General features: G+C 48.4%; 1 protein-coding gene across 5 annotated transcripts in view; it reads right to left on the bottom strand.

Moving 5' to 3' along the window:
• HOXD3 (homeobox D3) overlaps positions 1-20,373 on the bottom strand; it is a 74,426-nt gene that overhangs the window by 13,527 nt on the left and 40,526 nt on the right. For 4 of the 5 annotated variants that reach the window (XM_069616128.1, XM_069616125.1, XM_069616126.1 and 1 more), the window contains exon 3: positions 4,143-4,216. The gene's annotated coding sequence lies outside the window, so the exon portion shown is untranslated. Of the gene's footprint in view, positions 1-4,142; positions 4,217-11,560; positions 19,458-20,373 lie in introns of those variants that run through there. The other variant, XM_069616127.1, reaches the window with a different exon arrangement.

A 20,373-nucleotide genomic window follows, 5' to 3' on the forward strand; every position in this document is an offset into this window, starting at 1 on the left:
AAGCAAAACCGGGAATGGAGTTATTGACAAGCTTCCGGTTTAGGTGGAAAACATTTTCAAACCACGCCGATCACATCAGTGACACCCTGCTGTGTGCCTGCTCACATGGCTGTTTTGTGGCAAAGTCCATAAGAAGTCCATAATTCCTCACTACGTTAAGGGAACATGGCACACGCATCTGGTATATATGTAATCTGTATCCTGGTGACCGTTTGAACAGGTAAAATCGGGTGCTGCTTTTACGTTGCACTACCCACGTGCGCCGTCTAACATGGGAAGGTCGTTTTATAAAAGTTCTCCCTCACTCCGTGATATGTAGCATGTGTCTTTTCACTTGTGCTTTGCACACTTCTCTTATCTGGACAAAGCTATACTCCCCAGAGGAGCTAAAGGGTGACTCTTTTCCCGGCTGACTTGGATGGTATTTTGCTAAACTTAAAGCTTCTTGTCTGCGTCCTTTTACGTCTGGGTGTGGATGGAACGTCCCTGATCCAGTGCTGGAAGAGACTGGCACACCCCAGAAGTGAGCGGGCGAAATCCAGGGCTGCTGGTGTAAAGTGCTGTTCAGCAAACAGGATACATTACCCAGAGTTCCTTTTCCTTTTGGGGGGAACTGTAAGTGGCGCGCTTTCTCATCTATCTCACTCTATGTGGAGAGGTTACAGTGTGAATTCAGGGTTCTCAAAGGAATAACCACAAGCATGCCATCTTCTGGGCATCCCAAGCATAGCATCAATATGTGTTTGTGTGGAAAAGGGGTGGGGGCGGGGGCAAGAAACAACCATTCAGCAGAAAGGATCAGTTCTAGGCCCCCGATGTTGCCATCTGGTGTTTGCACTGGTAGCCTGGAAGACATTGTGGGTGGGCATTGTTTGCGATCTGCAGTTGGCACTTTCATTTCAGGTGTTTTATGTTTTCCCTGCAATCCTTCCTCTTTGGAAACCGGCTGTAAATAATTTCTAGAGCTGCGACCACGGCGGCCTATTAAATAATGTAAATGTTATGCTGATTGCCAGCGTCCTTAGACGCCCATCGTGGTGCTATAAATTACCAGAAGCCATCTTGACGCTTGCACAAAGGGGCTGCGCCATCGCTCTGACAGATGCTATTCTTCCGAAGACGGCCATCTTCTTGGCCAGGCCTCTTTGTGTTTGGCATCTGAGATGGCACAGTGATGAGACCCTCCCTGCACGTGGCAACTCCACAGCAATCCCTTGTGGAAAACTGCCTCAAATGCGTGTGCAGCTCCCACTCCCAGCACACCACACAATCAAGTACTTCACTGGCCACAGCTCATCCTCAAACCCACAGCAGACACAGGTAGAGGGAAACTGATATTAAAGGGCGTGCGCGCGGCGCTTTGCAGGTGGGTTGCGCATGGCAAGTAAGGCCCTCGCTCGGTGTTTGTATTGAGACACAGTACTGCCTGTGGAAAGGAGGCTCGGAGATGGCACGGGCTGGCCATATTGCAGCATGTGTACCACTGCGTTTTCCTCTAGTGCTACCCGGAAAGGCCACGCGGGCACCGGCAACTCTGGGTTCAAGTGTACTGTTAGGTCATGGAGTAGGCAGGCGCGCCCATTAAAGAAAGCAGAGATCTAACCCGGACTTTGGTGGGTGTGAACAGTAGTGTGTCCGGACCATAGGGTTCATTGCTGTCCTGTAGGCGGACAAGTACCTGCATGAGCCCGCCACGGAACCCTGCAAGGGCCTTTAGTGCGCCCCGTGGAACAGGGAGGATTTCTGCGCTGGAAACAGGACAGTCCTATTCGGGAAAGCAGGACTTGCCAATACACTTGTGACCACGAGTCTGTGACGTGGTCGGGGTCTGGAGCATGACGCCTGCCATAGAAACAGGACGTTTCAGCCTCCCAAGGTGCAAGCTAGGCCCCTGTACAGTCATGTACCCCACGATGCGTCCATAGTAGGCACGGAATGGGAGCGAATGCGCTGCGCCTGTTATTATGAAAGAATAAAACTGCGCTCACCTTAGATCACATCAAATGATATCCTCGTGCAGATTGCATCTATTTTAATAATCGAGTCTGTTTGGACCAGAAATACTGCTACCACCACCAAGGCATCACTTGAATGTTTGCCAAGTGATGTGTTGTCCTGAAGCCTGCAGAGGAGCCACACACACACACACAAAGGGACTGCTTTACAAACTAAAAGTCAGTGGAACTTTCCCAGGTTAAAACAGTTTCGTAAATCAGGCCCAAAACGAACTACAACTCAGGCAAAACACACAAGAGTGCGCGAAAAACCTAACCGTAAAGTGGAATGTGACTTTAGCGCTCACAGTGCTAGGAGCTCGCCAAATGGCGCTGCTTGGTTAGGAATGTATTACAGGCAAGGCGTGTGTTAATAATTAGCAGAGCATAAGGCGAGTTTCAGTTGAGGGATAAAGCATTTTGCCACAAACATTCTCCTGCCTACGGCCGGCGCACTCACTAGGAATCTGCTCCCAAAAGCAAGGGTTTCGCAAAGGGAAAAAAGATCATTTCTTATTTTGCCCGCAAATGCTAGTGAACTCTGCTTGAACCTTAAAAAGGAGGCATTCGGGCCATAAATCACTCAGACAATGGTCAACTGTTCGCGGCCCATCGCTTAGGTCCTCCTCGCCATACGGCCTTCTCTAGCAGGTAACACCCCTGATGTACACAACACTTATTTGGTTTGTCCAAACCCAAGGGGCATCAAAGGACTAACACTAAACAAAAAAAGTTTGTCTCCCCGGCAAACGAACTGCATACTGGTTTGGAGTCTAAATCCAGGCACATTCCTCGCCCTTTATCTTTTTTGGCCATCAAACCCAGGCACTAAAAAACATTGCGACGAAAATGAATGAAATCTTATGCGTGTTTAGTCGCTCGTCTGTGGGCGAGCTTCGTGCTTTTGGCGAGCCCACGTGCAAGCTAGGGGTGCAGGAAAGGAGCGAGGCTCCATGCGGGCTTCAGTGCTGCGGCCAGTGCCGGTTGTATGTATGTGCAGTGTGGTCGTGGAACATATCCCGAGTAATTAATTCTATGCTTACACTTGCTCACCGCACTTAATTCATCTTAAGATCAATACATAATATGACGGGGAAGAATATAGAAAAAGGGGGGCCGCCACGGCTCTGCGGAGCTGCCTGCTGGTTATTAAGCAGCCAGGGCCCTCGCAACGCATATGAATGCACCTGTCATTGTGGGGTGCCACACAATTTATGGCTGCCGGTGCCGTGGCAGCAAACGCTTCAGTGAGGAATGAAAGGGGGAAACGCTTCCCAAGATGCAGGCTTTCCCGAATTGTGAAAGAGGCTAAGCGTAGGAGGGCGGCCAGCAAAAGAATCTCCTAGCCCAGCACATTTCTCCCTTTATAGCGCCCGCGGGCCAGGTTTATATATAGTGGCGGCGGCGGCGGCGGCGTAGAGGCCGCCCGAGTTACTCTCCGCGCCCGGGCACGTTACGGCTCCCTGCGAGCTCCGCCGACACACGGGGCGCAACATTACAGCACGGGGCTGCTCTTCCCGGGATCAGGGAGAGGGACGGACGTCTATGCTCGGGATGTGCCGCTTGGATGGGAAAGATCATGCTGGCGTTAGTTTCCGGACCTAGGTTTTTGTGTTCCAGGAAGAGGACTCTTCCGGGCAAGGAATTGGCGACCCCGGGAAAGGAGCCTGCTTTTGCAAAGGATGCATTTAAACTCTGCCTCGTGCAAGGGATCGAACCCACTGCTATCATTTCACAGTTCAGGAGGGGCCATCAACTCGCGACTTTTCAAGCAAACTTTTTATTAAACGCCGAGTTCGCCTGGTTGCTGCCAGATGGAGAGTTTCTGTATTTCCTACTGTCACGTGGCTATTTCCCCTACCTGATTATGTTAATGTTAAACACGTTGGAGCTGTGTAAGATAGTTTTAGGCGGCACAGGGCGTGAATACATATTGTGAGCGGTGTGTGGACACTAACACGCTAGAATGTGCCCTGAGCATGAAAAATGGGATAGTCACTGCTGGATTTAATGCAAATTGACCTCGTGTTTGTACCATGCTGCTAAGTTCACTTCTTTTGTTCCCTTTGTAAGTGATGTTTGAATTATGTTGCGCTGCGAAACTTGAAACGTTTAAGTCTGCAGAAATTCCATGCACAATAAACTCACCCCTTTTTCGAGTTTTGCTCTTAACTCTCTTTGTCGGGTCTTTGGGACTCTTCGGAAAATCCGTCGGGCGGGATCTGTTAAACAAACAAAAAAAGTGTAAACATGTACTGTGCGGAGAAGCTCGTACCCTTGTGGAATACAAAACAGGCATCTCGCGTGCACACACACACACACACACAAACACACACGCGCGCGCGCACACAAACACACAACACATAAACTCACTATGCACTCTACATACATTAACATACTTGTGCACAGAGATCGCGAATGTGCAATTGAGGAGCGAGGTCGGTGTTTAAACATGTTTAAAAAACGTTGACGCATTCGCAACCCAAACAGCAAACACGCAGTTCGCGAACTGCGGAGATGGCCGCAATTGGGGAGACACCGGCGGCTCTGCTGTCTATTTATCACAATAACGCAAAGCCTGCGGGGACTTTACAGGAAAGCGTTTCACGGGAAAATGTATAGATGCCTATCAGAGCTACTTGCCCGAATGTCTTGGCAATCACACAAGTTGCACAATGTAAGGTAGGCTAGCACAACTGCTGCTTGCAATAACAAACGAACAGAACGGACCTTTGCTTCTTGTTAGGATTTGTGGACGTCCTTCTAAATAATAACTAGCAACCAATGTTCACGCAAGAGTAAGACAAAAAACTATGTATGACAGTGCATTAAAATAAAGCGACAGACACACGGGTTAGAGGAGAGGAGAGGTTTGCGGCCAGTCGTGCACAGGCAATGCCCAGAAACGGAGCTAAATGATTCATTGGGAAAACGAACTCGTGGGTACATTTGAGAAAAGTTCACTACGAGCATTGGATCATTTCTTGCATTTTGCGAGGTAGGCTCTCAGCAGACAGCGCGGGGCCTACACGCCATACTGTGGTCGTATTGCAAGAGGCCCAGAGAGCGCCGTTAATCCCTAAACTGCTTTAATTCATTAAAGTGTTGACTAAGTACTTTCTCAAAAGTTGACCAGGGCCTGAAAGTGCACAAAGAAGGGTAGGCCCTTCCCAAGGCCGTATCTTTCTCGAGATGACCTTTGCCACGCGCGGCCATAACTCACCGCGTAATGAACAAGGGACGGAAGCGCCTCCGCCGCTCCCCGCACAAGTGCCGCCGCAGCGGTCCGCCTCGTCTTTTCTGCCCCGGCACCTCGCCCCTTCAGCAGACTTCTGCCCCGGCTCCCGAGCTGCGACATGGCTGCGGCAGACGAGGTGCCCGAGTCCCCCGGCCCGAGGCCTGCCCCGGACCAGCCTATATAATAGCCGGCGGAGCGCGTGGGCGAGCGTCAAATTAGGCGCTTTATGAGGTTTCCAGGCGACCCGGGCTCAATGGAGAGGCGCGCGTGCTCTCAATAACGTCCCTATATACATCCATATGCATAGTTGTGTGAAAAATCCAGGGTGAGTATACAACTTTCGGGTCGTTTTCTTTGTTGCGGCAGCTCGATTAAGGGGGCAAGTGTTAATGTCCCCACAAATTCTACTTCTCTCATGAGCATTGCAGATTCCAGCATTTTACAGTTTTCCATTTTATTTTAATCTGGATTCTAATTCCCAGGGCTTTGTTCTAGGTCTGCACCTACTCTTTCACGTCCATGTAACGAAGGCAGCTAGTAGTTACCTGCGCGTGTGCGCGCGGCGCGCGCTCTCCCGAGGCAGGCAGGCAAGGCAGCCTTAAGAAAGTGCCTGGAATTATTGAAATGCTCGCCCCAATCGAGATCATTTGGCGATCGAGGGGGGCTGCAAGTGACTGATTCCGGGCAGGCAAATGAAATGCTGCTTGCAGTAATTGGATTCAGCTGAGTGGCTTGCCAGGCCGGCAGCTCCAAGGCACACGGGATGAAAAATGCCCACAGCCTCGCGGGTCCCTCCTGAGCAGGGCTGGCAGAGCGGACCGGCTACCTACCTCCTCCCCTAGCTAATTGAGCAGCATGTCTTTAAGTATATAACCAGACAGAGAGATAGAGAGATGATACACACATATATATGTATATATGTATATATATATATATAGCGCTGGACACATATATAACCAACCCACGGAACATGCTCCTTGCAATTCTCTCTCCCTCGCTCAGATACGCAACGCATTACCGAACTAAGCAACCTAGTTTCCTTTAAATCTCTCTCCTCGCTCTCTCAATCGACACTGAGCCTGATTTACACAAATGTGTTAAATGAGACTTTCCCACAATAAAACAATGTTGTAAATCAGGCCCTTTATATCCGCATATATATTACACACACAGACGCATATATACATATCCCCTGATATTTCGCACTGCTTTTCTGAGAGAGAAGTGTTTGTCCGAAATAGGCATGCCTGGCCGGCTACTAGCCACTGGCTAAAATACTCGCCTGAAATGGGGTCGAATTGAAAAGCTGGTCCACGGACTCACCGTTTGTACGGATAATGTTCACGGCCTCGGAATACATTGTACATTGTAGGAGCTTTGTTTCGCTCCTTTTGATTTTTTTTATGGACGAAAGAAGTTTACAAAGGAAACATTTTCGTTTACTCCCCTCTCGTCGCATATAATGTGTGCGCCCTCTTTATGTGGGCGCTCTCCTCTATGGCGAACACTCGTATAGTATACTATGCTCCGGAAAATACCAAGTACACGTTAAGCATTTCGGTTAAATTCGGGTATTGGGAAATGCCCCCTTTCTGGGAGCCCAGCTCAAAAGCAGAAGGAGCACTTCTTTGAAAAACTCGCTTCTCACAATAATGGGGTACTTTTATTATTTGCTGTTCTGTTGAATTCGATAGGCGCTGCTTGCAGAGTAATCCGCGGTCCCAAAGAAGCGCGTGCCATCGTGAACTGTGTGCCAGCCGCGGCAATTCAAAACGTATTAATGGAGGCGAGGTCGCCATTAGGTGAAGCTTAAGGGGGGCATAAATCAAGAGAGATGGCGGGCAGGCAAGTGGGCGCTTACACTTAACAGTGGAAAGCCGCACTTAATATTACCAGCGTGGGCAGCCCGCAACCCCCATCGATGCTGTTGAATGCCAGGCCCTTCAGATAACTGATTTGAAATATATAGTAATACTGCTCGTAGTTCTGTTTTTGCGTGCGGCGCTGCTTGCGCGCGCGCGCGTGTGTGTGTGTTTGTGTGTGCACATTGTGGCCCCCACTTTTACGGCAGCCATTAAGCGGAATGACTCATGTTTACTAGCTGGCTACTGGCGGGGCGCAGCCCTCCCCTGAAAGGTCCCGTTTGATAGTGCATCCACTTACCTGCATGCCCGCTCTCCCACACCTGCACCGCCGGCCGCAGTGCCACTGCTCCGCCCTTTGTCTGCACGCAGCACTGCCCCGCACTGCCCGGCCGTGCGGGTGACAGGCGCTTCCACACACCCGCGCTGGCAACAATTCCCTGTAGAATGCTGCTACCGGGCGCAGGCTCAAAAACCAATTATAAAATGGCAACAAAAAAAACCATACACACACAAGACGAACGCGACCCGGTCCAAGGTGGTTTTTAAAATCAGCCCTTTGCTGTCACGTTGGCAGGACACCTCGGCGTATTGTCGGGCTCGATTGCTTTCTTCTAATCCGTATCATTTATGAATTTGGAGAAGGGGAGGGGAGGTGCACGACCCCCGCCCGCATAATGGGAACTATAGGCGCTGCTGCCTTGAAAATCCGGCCTTATTTGTTCACGTGATCTGAATACAGTGCGTTCTGATTGCGGGCGCAATGTTAACAATGTCAATCCTTCTGGAGTACAAAAAAAAAAACATATAGGGCCCCTGTATTGGCAGCAGATCCTTTCTCAGACACCACTGAAGCCCTTTTCCGATTCAGCAACACAAGTTGGCGCTGCTCCTGCTGCTGCCTACGCAGCGCCTGGAAGTATTTGCAAAGTATTGGGTTTTGTGGCCGGTTCTGCTTCCCAACACTTATCTTATTGATGCCATCTAATGAAACATTGTCCTCCCTATCAATAATCCCAACCCCTGAGGTGGGAGGGGAGGTGGGGGGCCGGGGGGGGGGGTTTGTTTGCATTTTTGAAAATGGCCGGCGCACGTAAGCTACCCCAAAAGCGCAGCTGGCGCAAGCACGAGTGCTGACATGTTTGCATTCGGAGTGGTGCTCGTTCTTTCGTTCTCCCACGTGCATATTGTGGTTTGTGTGTTCTGGTTCTTGAAAACAATGCTACTTTGCGGTTCCCTTGCGTTCCTGCCCTGCTGGATGCGAAATGTGCATGCATGTTTAATACATCTGTTTCGGCGATGCCGGAGCAGCTCTGATCCGTGTTTTTGTGTCTGCAGGCAGCCGAGGAGGCCGCGGAGGCGCCGCGCACCGCTCCTGAGATCATCTGAAGAGTTTGGACCGTATCTTGCCTTTCGCACCCTCCAAATGCCTGCATACAGTGTACGGAACACGCGTCATGCGCCCCTCCGCGAACCTGGCAAACAACCACCGAAACCTGCCCTAAAGGCCACGCACGGGATGGCGTGCACACGGCTGTGCTATTGTGTATTTCACAGCGACATCATATGCCTGTTCACATACACCACCAATACAGTATGTCTACTTAATCAACAGGCCAGATGTACATGTATGTATGAGTGCACACCTATAAGCTTCTCCCTCCCCCTCTCTTTCTCTCTCTCTTTCCTTTCTTCACACACACGATGCCGATTAAATATAGTGATTAAAATCGTGTTTACACACACACACACACACTAAGATGCCGGAAAGCAGTTTAAGTAAAATGGACAAGCTAGAGGACTACAGCTCTTCTCGTCATAGTATTGTGTCGCTCAACTGTGCGTCTGCTGTTGTGTGGCTGCGCCGGGCCCGCCTCCATGAAAGGTTGCCATACATCAGGCCATCGCTTCAGAGCCGTGCGCCTGATATGTAAAACAATAAAACGAGCCTGGACTTAAGGACATGTAAATGTGACAGGTAACAACCCTCCAAATGGCGTAAATCATGGGGGCGCAGGAACATTTATCTGCATTACGGTGACTGCGCGGCGCACTTGCGAAAGGGTTTCCTTACCAATACCTGCGCATATTCAAGACATTCACTGCGCTCCCTGGAAGGCGCATTTGCCATCGGTGTTGAAAAGGCCTCTCCAGAGCTCCTTCTCTTTACTAACCTGTAAGGAAGGGTAATGCCCATGTGTACGCGTGTTCACCTAACATACACAGCTATTCCCTTACACACGCACGCACAGCAGTTCGTATATAGGGTCCGATTCATCGACATTTTTAAAGAGACTTTGCACTGCTGAAAAGTGAATTTGCACTGCCGACACAAACCGTGATTCATGGAACTGTGCAAAGTGGGTTTTGGCAGTGCAAAGTCAGTACAAAGTAATTTTACAGTACAAAATGACTTTACACTACAAAAAATACACTTTGCACAGTTCCGTGAATCATCGTTTGTGTCGGCAGTGCAAAGTCACTTTTCGCCGTGCAAAAAAGTCCATGAATCGGGCCCATAATCTCTATGGGCCTGATTTACACAAATGTTGCCAATGGGACTTTCCCATGTTACAACATGTTTGTAAATCAGGCCCTATGTATTAACACATGCACCAACAGGCAGGCACACCATGTGCACGCACGTTCTATATCTACATATATAACCAAATACGCACATAGCACCCATTATTTAGATACAGCACTGTATGTATTGTGTTTATACATTTAAGAGACACGCATATACACAAACCCATTGGTGCCGCAGTGTATTGTGTATTTGTGTAAATATGTGTGTATGTAAATATATATGTATATATCTGTGTATATATTTATTTGCAAACGAGAGTTAAACACATAGACGCGCGCACAGAAGACCCTCTTTCATCTGCTCGTGTGTGTAAAATCCGCCCCTGAAATGCTACTGGTGAAGCCGTGTGAATATCCTGCCGGTTCCGCACAATGTGCCCAAGAGGAAGGCGAGTCCTGAAAGAGGAGCAAATGAAAGCAGGCGCGGCCGGGCGGGGTGTGAATGCCGGCCGGGGCGTGAATCCCGGCCGCGGCTTTGTGGGAATCTGTCTCCAGCAGAAAGATCTAAGACTTCTCCACTCGAGCATATGTTCATCGAGCAATAAAAGTGAAAGATTTACAGTGCCCGCCCGGCCCCCGACCGCCTCGCACCCTTTCAGGAATTACTTAGGATGATTTATAACAACAAGGCCGGCCATTGTCAAGCTGATAAAATATCCTTTGCTGAGAGCTGGAAATAAACCTTATCATTAGAGCGCTCCCATTCGCCAGCTCCCAGTGCGCTTTATTTCACACCCCACTGCGAGGAAATCGTGTGGGTTTGCGTCCCTCGAAATGCGGGGAAGTAGTGCTTGGTCGATGAGCAGATGGGGGGAGTTTGCCTTTCGGGATCGAGCGAGTATAGCACCCTGGTCCAACACCAGAAAGCCCACGAGCATGTGTCATCTTTGATCCACTGAACCCGTGTGGTATTTAATTTTTTTGCTATGTCCTAGTAATAACTCACACCAGAGGAAATGTTGACTGTATCCTGCTGGTGAAAGGGGAAGCAATAAAACACGGCTGCCAGAGTCTAGAAGAGCGTCCAATATTACAACTCATGCACACCCTGGCATGCTTTCAATAACAGACTCGCGCACAGGTTCGCGAACTTAGAAACCGAACTCATTGTTGGAGAGAAATATTGTGTCTATAAAACGAGCGACTAGGACTGCTTTGAAGGCGGCCCAGCCTGTGCTGCAAACAGCGAGGCGAAGGGAGTAAACACCGCGTGCCATCCGAGTAATGTGCAGCTCTGCCTTTATGTGACTGGGGAGACCCTCACGTATCATCCCGAAATGTTCTTTTAATCGTCAAATGATGTAAATAAATGCTAGCGCCTGGCGGAGGGGAGGCGCGGGAGCCTCCTGCCCGTGTAGGTGAAGCAGTAATCCGAAGGCTAGGCGCGGGAAGCCATTATCGCCTGCTTAACGCCTGCCTTGGGTAACATTTCAACCCGGTTTTATTGCCTCGCTATTATGACGCAAAGCGAAATTTACGACCCTGGCTTGAATAGAAGTTCGGGGCCCTTTCTCGCCGTAGTAAGAATGGGAGAGCAGATGCCCTGACAGTCAGCATTGTCCCCAGGATAACACCAGCAACACCCAGAGATTGTGCACACGTCCCCCCAGCAAAGGTTCCCCTAGCCTCTCTCCTCCACGCGAAACACGAGCGAGCCATGCACACACGCACTCACACACGCACGCACACGCACTCCCATCATTTTTCATTTATAGAAAGCTTTCTACGAGAAGGTCACTATATCATCGTATGCTGACTCCTGGCTGGCGTATGGCTGCAGAGCAGGAAGCAAAGGGGGGCCATTTATCAAGCATATGACAGCTAAGTTCATTAAGAATATAAGTCATCAAATAAAGGCAAAACAAATGTGTACATACCCAGATCCTGCGCTTTTCGGCCGCTCTCAGAGAGAAGGGAGTGCAGAGAATAGAGACTGCTGGCCCCTTGTATTGTATATTCTTGGGACCACTTCAGGTCTCAAGTCTGATAGAGTCCTTTTTGCTCGGCAGATTAATGACGACGCCGTGTTTCTTAAGGGACGTGCTGAATTAATTATTTCGCCAATCACGTGGGCCGGGGCTCGCAGAAATCTACTCCTACCATCTCCCTGCCCCTCGCGGGTGGTGGCGGTGCACGTTATGAATATTTCGGAGGCGGCTTACATAGGGCCGTGTGCTTACAACATCAGTGGCCGGGGCGCGCAAACATGGCCGTGCCCAGCAGGCGCCCTCCGCTGCATGCACGGGCCCCCATTTAGCACAGCGTACACTGCATGCTGTTGGCTACCCACTCTGCCCCCTCCTCCTGTCCTTAACGACTAGTGGTGATATAGCATACAGCGTTTTATTGATGTATTGGTGTTGCAGAGGAGGAGCCAGCCGAGGGAAGCCGGTCCAACAAGAGCTATATGGCGCGTATGCATGTTCCAGCTGCTTGCCTGTGGGCGCGCACACGCGCTCTTACATCTGCCTCTTCAAATGCTGCCATATTTTACATGGACATGTCAGATTGCATGTCATGTACATTTCATTTTTTTTTTAAAATAAAGAGACGCTTACTAATTGGGATCTTGTTGTGCAGACCTTGTCAAGAAGCAATGAGTACTAAAAAATAAATCAAAAAGAAGCGCGCGGCATAATAACGCCGAGTGCTGTTTCATCCATCTCTGTTTGGAACAGAGTCTGTGAATAGGAAAGCTGTCTAAGTGTATGCAGCCAGGGGCTGTTATTAAGTGCGGAGTCCAGCAGAGGATGAGTTACTCCGTATATGATAATACAATACCAATTCATCATCTGGCCGTCTGCCCATCATCCATCCATTCATCCATACGACCATCAGTCCGTGCGTTCGTTCGTTCGTTCGTTCGTTCGTCCATCCATAAAGCCATCCATCCCAACATCTGTCCATCCATCCATCCATCCATCCATCCATCCATCCATCCATCCATCCATCCATCCGACTATCAGTCCTTCCATCTATCCATCCATCTGAACATCAGTCCATTCACCCATCCAACCGTCCATCCTTCCCATCACCATCTGTCCATCCTTCCCTACAGCCAACCATTCATCCATCCATCCAAAGATCAGTCCATCCATCCACCAGTCCATGCATCTAAACATGAGTCCATCCATCTAGCCATAAATCCAAACAGCAGCCCATTCATCCATTTATCCGTCCATCCATCCATCAATCCATTCATCCGACATCTGTCCATCCAACCATTAGTCTGCTCGTTCTTCAATCCATCATCCATCCGTCCAACCAACCATCAGTCCATCATCCATCCAGCTAAACATCAGTTCATTCTGAACATCAATGTCTGTCCATCCGTCCATCCACCCATTCCGTCCATGCATTCGTCTATCCATCCATCCAAAGATCAGTCCATCCATCCGTCCATCCAACCATCACTCCATCCAAATATCAGTCCATCCATCTGTCCATTTGACCATCTATTCATCCATCCATCGATCCAAACATCAGCCCATTCATCCATTTATTCGTTCATCCATCAATCCATCAATCCATTAATCTGAACATCTGTCCATCCATCCAACCATTAGTCCGTTGTTCCTTCCATCATCCATCCATCTGACCATCAGTCCTTCCATCTATCATCCATCCAGCTAAACATCAGTCAATTCATCCATACAACCCTTCATCCGTCCATCCTGAACCTCACGTCTGTCCATCCTTCATCCAAACATCTGTCCATCGGAGCACCAGGGGACCACTCTGGTGGTGATAGTGCGCGGTACAAATATCCTTTAACATTAACATCCATCCTTTCAAACATCAGTCCATCCATCAAATACCTGTCCATCCATTGAAACATTAGCCCATCCATCCATTTCAACGTGTTCGTTACGCAGACAGTTGTAAAAGATGATTTGGGCACATGGATCACCACATACAGTATCCGTTTTTATAGATCAAATATTTTCAACACTATGATATTTGTATATCTATTGATCGTTCCCTCTATAAACACTCTTGAACAACAAATATCACAGGAAAAGGTTTTGAGAACAATGCCAGAATATCCTGCACCTATCGATTTATGTGTCAATATCCATATATTCCCTGTTGTTTTTCTGGTTCACATGCATAAAACATGTATTTTTTGTATTTGTTTATTATTTATTATTACTTGATTGACTCACAGTTGAAGGGATACTCGCCACGTTTAGAAAAGTTTGCATGATTTAGAAAATGTGCAGTGAAAGCTTTGCTATGTGGCCCTCTTGGGGGATGACAACATATGCCAGATATCCGTACTTTTAAGCCTGGCTATGCTGCCTTTTATTTGTCATTTCATCATGACGAATGCTGCTATTAATCGTTAAGCGGTGCAGGTAAATAGAGTTTTCTGGCTAATGAAGTACCGGATTACAAAGGTGTGCCTGTAGCTCTAACAGATGAAGTAAAATGCTCCAAGGCCTCTTGAGGAAACCACTGGACACTTCTGGACGACTAGCTTGCGTTTGAGGAACCCTGCCACGGACAACATGTCTTATTTCACTGCAGCGTCTAATGACCCTGTGTAATGGGGAAGCAACCACAAGCAAACATATAACCATACACAAAGACACATAGGCCCTCATTAGGACCATGGCGTTAAGGGTTTAACGGCGCTGTAACAGGTGTCGGCGCCGTTGAACCCTTAACACCTTACTACAAGGTCCCTTTGCGGGACCCGACCTTAACGGCTCGTCTAGACCAGCCGTTAAAGTAGGGGCCCGCAAAGGGACTCTCGAGGTAAGTACGGTACCGCAATTCACGGTACCGTGCTTACCGCCTTCCCCATTCCCATTATGCCCTATGGGGCGAAAATGGAAATGGGGAAGGGCCATGGTGGCATGGGGAATTACCGCCCTGCCAACCTTGGAATGGGGTGGTAATTCCCCAATCCACCATGGCGGACTCCGGCATCGACCATGGTGCTAATAGCACCATGGTTTTCCGACGGAGTCCTAATGAGGGCCATAATCTCGCAGACACACACACAGCAAAAATGGTGCTCTATAAAACTACTGTACCCCGCTACTGGCACAAACATGCATTCTCCACAAACCCCTCTGTACCTTTCCAGTTGTTGGTCTGTTCCTCTCTAACCTACTGCTTCCTGATGATGTGTGCCGCATAAAAATTAATGACATAACATAACATGCACACACATCCACCAGGTAGAATGGCACACAAAAAGGAAGGCTGATAAACATGTGAGTTTGTTGTTTCTGGTAGACATATAAACCAGAAAAACAAAGCTAGTCTAAGGTTTGCCATTGCTTGGCTAGAAAGGTGTATGTTTGCCTGGCTAGAAATGTGTGCGTTTGCCTGGTTAGAAAGATGTGCGTTAGCTGGCTAGAAATGCGTGTGTTTGCCTGGTTAGAAAGATGTGCGTTTGTCTGGCCAGAAAGGTGTATGTTTGGCTGGTTAAAAATCTGCGTTTGCCTGGTTAGAGAAGTGTGTGTTTCCCTGGCTAAAAATGTGTTTGTTTGTTTGTTTGTTTTATTCGTATTTATATAGCGCACAACAGCCCGAGGAAATCGTGGCACTTGTTACAGTACAAAGCTTAGTTACATGGTCATTAGCAATATATATACAGGTTGCAATATAGTTACATAGTCATTAGCAGTATATACACAAGTTACAATATAGTTATATTACAATATACACGTTTGTTTGGTTAGAAAGGTGTGTGTTTGGCTGTCTAGAAAGGTGTTTGTTTGCCTGGCTAGAAAAGTGTGCGTTTGCCTGGCTAAAAATCTGCGTTTGCCTGGCTAGAAAGGTGTGTGTTTGCCTGGCTAAGCATACCTGTTTGTTTGATAAGGGACATAAGGGGGGCCAAACTAGCAACCACACCAGAGGCGATGCTACTTGGGGCAGGAGCTGATGAATGGCACGAAAACCCCCCAACTCGCAAACTTCTAGGCCTTATGCTTTTCGCGGCCAAAAAACTTCTGATCATGCATTGGAAGGCCAAGAACCCCTCCAATGTGGCTGAAAGAAGGAGACTCCTGGCGAAAATATGCAGAATGGAGCTCGCAGCGATGGCAAGAAAACAAACACACAACCCCATGCGGATTGCGAAAATGAACATACCTGAGAGCGTGAAGCACAAACAATCTGGCCATCCCACAGCCTGGAGGGGCTTCCTCTCCACACAAATCTGGGCACACAGCTCGCTGGACTTATGTCCACAGACCATTAGGCCGGAAGAGCCAGAAGCGGCAGGAACAAGAGGCAACTCACAGCTGGGAGGGGCGGGAGGGAATAGGGAGCTTTTGGTGAAATGTTGTAGTTGTTGTTGTTCAAATTGTTTAACGGCGCATCTACAATTGGCAACGTATGGACGCTGGCTCACTTCGGGGGTAAGGGGGGAGTATGGGGTGTAATGTCACTGTCTAAGAAATGCCAATAAAAAGATGTTTAAAAAAAAAAAAAGAAAGGTATGCGTTTGCCCTGCTGGAAAGGTTACTTTTAGCCTGGTAGAAAGGTGTGACTTTGCCTGGCTGGAAAAGTGTGCGTTTGCCTGGCTCGAAAGGGGTGTGTTTCCCTGTCTGAAAATGTGTCTGTTTGCCTGGCTGGAAAGGTGATTTTTGTCTGGCTAAAAAGGTGTGCACTTGCCTGGCTAAAAACGCGTGTTTGCTTGGTTAGAAAGGTGTGCGTTTACCTGGTTGGCAAGGTGTTCGTTTGGCTGGCTGGGAAGGTGTGCGTTTGCCTGGCTAGAAAGTTGTGCGTTTCATGGCTAGAAAGGTGTGCTTTTGCCTGGTTAGAAAGTTGTGTCATTGCTTGGCTAAAAGGGTGTAAGTTTGTCCGGCTGGAAAGTTGTGCCTTTACATGGCTAGACAGGTGTGCGTTTGCCTGATTAGAAAGGTGTGTCATTGATTGGCTAGAAGGGTGTACCTTTGCCTGGTTAGAAATGCTTGCGTTTGCCTCGCTGGAACAGTGTGCGTTTGCCTGGCTAGACATGCGTCCATTTGCCTGGCTGTAAAGATGTTCGTTTGGCTGCCTAGCAAGGTGTGCGTGTGCCTGGCTAGAAATTGTGCGTTTCATGGCTATAAAGGTGTACGTTTGACTGGTTAGAAAGTTGTGTCATTGCTTGGCAAAAAGGGTGTACGTTTGTCAGGCTGGAAAGTTGTGCTTTTACATGGCTAGACAGGTGTGCGTTTGTCTGATTAGAAAGGTGTGTTATTGATTGGCTAGAAGGGTGTACGTTTGCCTGTTTAGAAATGCGTGTGTTTGCCTGGTTAGAAATGCGTGCGTTCGCCTTGCTAGAAAGGTGTGCGCTTGCCTGGCTAGAAATGCGTCCGTTTGCCTGGCTGTAAAGGTGTGCGTTTGTCTGGCTGGAAAGGTGTGGGTTTGCCTGGCTAGAGAAGTGTGTGCTTGTCGGGCTGGAAAGATGTGGATTTGCCTGGCTAGAGAAGTGTGTGCTTGTCGGGCTGGAAAGGTGTGGGTTTGCCTGCCTAGAGAAGTGTGTGCTTGTCGGGCTGGAAAGGCGTGGGTTTGCCTGGCTAGAGAAGTGTGTGCTTGTCGGGCTGGAAAGGCCTGGGTTTGCCTGGCTAGAGAGGTGTGTGCTTGTCGGGCTGGAAAGGCGTGGGTTTGCCTGGCTAGAGAAGTGTGTGCTTGTCGGGCTGGAAAGGCGTGGGTTTGCCTGGCTAGAGAAGTGTGTGCTTGTCGGGCTGGAAAGGTGTGGGTTTGCCTAGCTAGAGAAGTGTGTGCTTGTCGGGCTGGGAAGGCGTGTTTTTGCATGGCTAGAGAAGTGTGTGCTTGTCGGGTTGGAAAGGTGTGGGTTTGCCTGGCTAGAATGAGACACTTCAAATCAAATGAGACAAACCAGCGGCACATACATACTGAAAGGCATCTCTGTAGGACACTGGTCTTCAAACTGTGGAGCTTGTACCTGGGGGGCCTGGATGATATCCAGGTGGGGTGCGATGACCTTCGAAAAGGAGGACAGCGACTGCTTTTAACAGGAAATATAACCAGAAATGGCATTTGGGGGCCTAGCTTCAAATATTTTGTAGTAAAGGGGGACTCAGAATTTAAAAAAAGTTTGGAGACCAATGCTGTAGGGTAATGATACTTAAGGAAGTGCAAAGCATGCATGGGGAATAAATGACACTGCTAGATAAAAAAAAATCCAGAACATGCGCAATGAGATCCATTTTCCCTGCTATTAAAGGGTCCAACTCCATGATCGGGCAGAGCAGTCACTCAGAGTGGGGCTACTGTAAGGAGGTAAGACCATATTGCAGAACACAATCCACCTTGCACTGCATACAAGTACTGCCCAACAAGGGTTTTAAGTGGGCCGGGGCTAGCTGGGGCCAAGCCCCGGCAGTCTCCTGAAAGGGCTCACGCCATGCCTGGGCCCACCCTGCCTAGCCCCAGCCATGCCACATCTCAGGGTGTAGCCCAAGCGCTGCAGTTACATGGACTGCCTGCAGGTGTCAGCACTTCGAAAGTACTGACATCTGAAGATAGCCAGTATAACCGTGTTTCGGAGCACAGAGTCACCACACAGCAGGCAGCCTTTTCATTCAAGGAGCTTGTATTTTTACCCACCCAGCGCCTTGAATGAAAGGGCTGCCTGCTGCATGTGATAGCTGGGGCAAACTGGTGGCACACCTTTGGTGGGCCTAGACCCGAGCTGCTGGGAACACCAGAGGTAATAATGACAGTGCGCCTCAGCTCCCATGCGTTCATCAGCCCCTCTGTCCCCATTGGAGAGGAGGGATCTCTTTAGGGGCGTGGCCTAAGTAGACACAAACTTAGGCCACGCCCCATATGAGAGCCCCCGCCCCCTCGATTTAGCATCCCACTTAATCCACTGCTGCCAACCCTCCATAATAACGCAAGTAAAGAGCAACACCATCTCTGAGGTGTAAGGGACCAACCAGTCTGGTGAGTACGTGTGCAAGCTTAAAGAAGTGAAGGGAACACATGTGTAAATTGCCCATCTGGCGGATAGATAGCACACATGGGGAATAAAAGGCAATCCTTGGGTAGAATTGCCTGTGCGGAGAGTAAAGGCCCATGGCTACATTGGCTAGTAAATACCGGGAGAAAGAGTAAAGGGGAACTATAGGGTGTGACAAAGAGTGATCGTTTTGCAGGGAATATATGGAGGACGAACTACACACCTGGAGGGCAAAAGGTATAGACAAAGAGTGACAGGCACATATGGAACGAGTAATAGGGGCTAAAGGAAGCGCCCCAATGGAGGAGCAATGGTCCCTAGTAAAGATGTAAGGATCAGAAAGCACATGGAGAGTAAAGAACACTTATCTGTAGGGTAAAGACACCCCTGGAAACATGAAGCACGCTCAGAGAATACATGGGACATACAGAGAGTGAAAGGCGCATCATGGTACTTATGGCAATACAAAGCACGTACAGTGAATGGCACATGCAGTGAGGGAAAGGAAAATCTGTAGGAATCTGTAAGTTAAACACTCATGGAAAACAAAGGGCACATTAATCCACCATTGATTCAAAACGCCCTGACTCACAGAGAAGTGCAAATTGTATTTTTTTGTTGGCAAGAATCAGGTCCAATATGGGCCCGTGTGGAACAAATGGTGGATTCAGAGTGAATGCCATATTTGTAGGGTAAACAAACACAATGAAATGCAAAGCACAAGTAAACGAGTACATGCCAAATAGAGTGAAAGACATATCTGTAGGGTAAAGCTACCTATGGATCTATAGACGAAGTCAAATGTGCATAGACACACAGGGCCGATTCATAGAATTATTTGCACAGTTCAAAGTGGTTTTTCACTGTTGAAAAGTGACTTTACACTATTGGCACAAACCCGGATTCGTGGAACTGTGCAAAGTGTATTTTTGCCGTGCAATGACAGTGCAAAGTCATTTTTGCAGTACAAAATGACTTTCCACGAAAAAATACACTTTGCACAGTTCCATGAATCCGGGTTTGTGTCCGCAGTGCAAAGTCACTTTTCAGCAGTGCAAAGTCACTTTGAACCGTGCAAAAAATTCCATGAATCGGACCCAGAGTCATCTATAATGTAAAAATGCCCATGCGAGTGAAAGGCACATCTCTAGAGTTGAGATAATTACAGAAATATAAAGTACACCTGGAGTACAAATGGCAGAGAGACTAAAAGGTAGTTCTTTAAGGTAAACATACGTATGGAAATACAAATAAGAAGTGGAGAACACATGGCACATTCAAAGAGTGAGGGGCGCTTCAGTAAGATACAATACCTATACAAAGCACACGTGAGGCATCCATGGCATATACAAAGGAAAAGGCACATCTGTAGACTGAATATACTTATGGGAACACCAAGCACACTTGGACAATACAGGGCAAATGCAAAGTGAAAGGCACATCTTATGGGAAAACAGAACACACGTGGAAAATGTAGGGCACATACAGAGAGTGACAGGCACATCTATAGGGTAAACCTACCAATGGAAATACAAAGCACGCACAGAGAATAAATGGTACAGAGCAATAGGGACATACAACAGGCAAAATATACTCATGGAAACGCAACGCACACCTGGAGAATAATGGCACATGCAGAGTGAGAGGCACATCTGTAGAGTGAATGTATGTGTGGCAATACAAAAAAACACTTGGAGAATAAATGGCACATACAGAAAGTGGAAGGCCCATCCGTAGAGTGAGCCTGCTTATGGACATACC

This window comes from Ambystoma mexicanum, chromosome 9 (assembly GCF_040938575.1).
Source record: "Ambystoma mexicanum isolate Mex_15411 chromosome 9, UKY_AmexF1_1, whole genome shotgun sequence".
NCBI lineage: Eukaryota > Metazoa > Chordata > Amphibia > Caudata > Ambystomatidae > Ambystoma > Ambystoma mexicanum.